This window comes from Hipposideros armiger, unplaced genomic scaffold (assembly GCF_001890085.2).
Source record: "Hipposideros armiger isolate ML-2016 unplaced genomic scaffold, ASM189008v1 scaffold_1117, whole genome shotgun sequence".
Lineage (NCBI taxonomy): Eukaryota > Metazoa > Chordata > Mammalia > Chiroptera > Hipposideridae > Hipposideros > Hipposideros armiger.
This window is the reverse complement of record NW_017732467.1, coordinates 56,545-58,900: the sequence shown is the minus strand read 5'-3', so window position 1 is coordinate 58,900 and position 2,356 is coordinate 56,545.

Below are 2,356 nucleotides of genomic sequence, written 5' to 3'. Positions count from 1 at the left end.
ATTTCTGATATTATTTATTTGGGTCCTCTCTATAGTATATATAAAATATATACAAACTAGTAGATGCGTTTTTGTTAGTAAAAGAATATTAGATGTCTAGATCATATATTTGCTTTGTAAGAAGCTCTACAAGTTAATGAAGGTTTCTCTCTGGCATATTCAAATCAAACAGAATAGTCTTTTCCCACATTTTCTTTTAAGACTTAGCTCAATTCCCCTACACTAAGATGCTTTCCTCCCTAGTGAATTACTTTTCTTTTTCTGTGTTTTAATGGACTATATGCATTTGCATTCATTTATCATGGTTTCTACTACATTATAACATAAAGATTTATTTGTTTTTAAGTTCTACTAGGACTCCAGTAGAATACATAATATGTAATAAATCCTCAAACATGTTTGTTAATGAATTCAGAGTAATATAACAAAACATGTTTCCTGAATATCTCCTTAGTATCTGGCCTCACTAACAAAATGTGGTATTTTATTTTTGTGTATTAATACTTTTTTATTTAAATGGTTAATGACAATTTCATATAGAATAAAAAGCTATGAATTGTGCAATTAATATCTCTGGACATTTTTCTCACATTTAAATTAATCTTAATAAGTTTTGGTACATTGACTTTGGCTAGTGGTCACTATAATGTAGAGGTTACTACTAAACAAATGAAAATGCTATTTGAAATCAACACAAATAATTTATTGAAATTCATAGATTGAAAATAATTTTAATAAGCAAAAATAACAGAACATATCTTCCTAAGAAACAGATCAAAGGATTACTTGCTGCAAGTAATTTTAAGCCTCCTTTGCTGAATTGATTTGGTTGATGTTCCAGTAAATCTGCCAACAAAGCAGCCACTTCTCTTGAAATTTACTCATGTTTCCTAGAAATTTTGTTATGCTCAGAAGGTTTGGAACCCATTCTTTTTGTAGAGATGCCAGTCTGTTGGCAGCCTGAACTGCGACAAGGCTTCATAGAATCAGTATTTATGACATTTGATAATGTCTTTTTCAAAATGCCTAGATACTTCCTCAATATCGCTCTGCAACTTGACAGTATAAGTGTTTCCAATGACTCCTAGACAGCCCAGTCCCTTTTGTTTTTAAATGTAAGGAAATAAGTGTTTTATTCTTCTTATTTAGTATTACTTAACTATCAATCCTTGAACATGGAACTGTCCTGAAAGTGATCTTGATAGGGAAATATTATGAAATATTAAGTTATTGATTTTTAATTTCTCATATCAATCATATAGTTATTAAATAAATATTATATATTTATACAAAGTATAATATACTTAATTTTTTTTGGACTGGCTTAAACATCACAAATATATTTTCTCAGTTCCACAGGCTGAAAGTTTACATTTAGATATCATCAGGGTTGGTTTCTGGTGGGACCTGTTCCTGGCATGTGGACAGCCTTCTCACTGTGTCCTCACATGGCCTTTCCTCTGTGCATGCCTGGGCGCAGAGACTTCCACTGGCTCTTCTTCTCCTAAAGGACTAGATTCTATTCTATCAGATTCCAGGTCTGTTGAATTAGGGCCCCATCTATTTTTAAGACTATTTGTACATAGTCCTAAGAATAATATCCTAATTCAGGTAAATTTTTATGGATTTGGATTCAGATGGAAGAATAATATTCTGCATTGAAAAGACAGAAGAAATATTCGTGAGGAAGTCCTAGCACTAATGGGTACTCCCCTGGGCAAAGTATTTTTACCCTCCTGGGATCCCATTCTTAAAATAGTTAAATAAAGAAATAAAAACTCCTTTTTCCCAGATGGATCTTTGATATCCACAGAAGATAAAGCTTGGTCAATTTCTTATATAAAAATCTGTTTTACCTAACAAGTATTCATTAAGCACTTACTGAGTCAGGTCCTATGTTAAGCATTGAGAATATCACTAGGATAAAATATACATAATCCCTGTCTTTAACAATCTTACATTCCCATAAGATAACAATTATTAACTAAACAATATTTATTCAATTAAAATTAAGAAAACTCCTATGAAGGACAACAAAGGGAACTATTCTGAATGTTCTGGAAGGAAGTTCCATTTGAGATTATTTAAATACAATATTAGATTACTATTCCCACAAATTTAGTGGTTTAGCACAACACAAATTTATGATTTCATACTTCTGAGATCAGAATTCCAAAATAGGTCTCCCTGGGCTAAAATAAAAATTTTCAGGGGTGCACTCCTTCTGAGGAGAGAATTTGTTTCCTTGTCTTTTCCAGCTTCTGGAAGCCACTGACATTCCTAGGTTTGTGTCTGTCTTCTTTCATATTCAAAGGCAGCAACTATGGCTGTCACACTGGTCTAATGTTGCCATCCC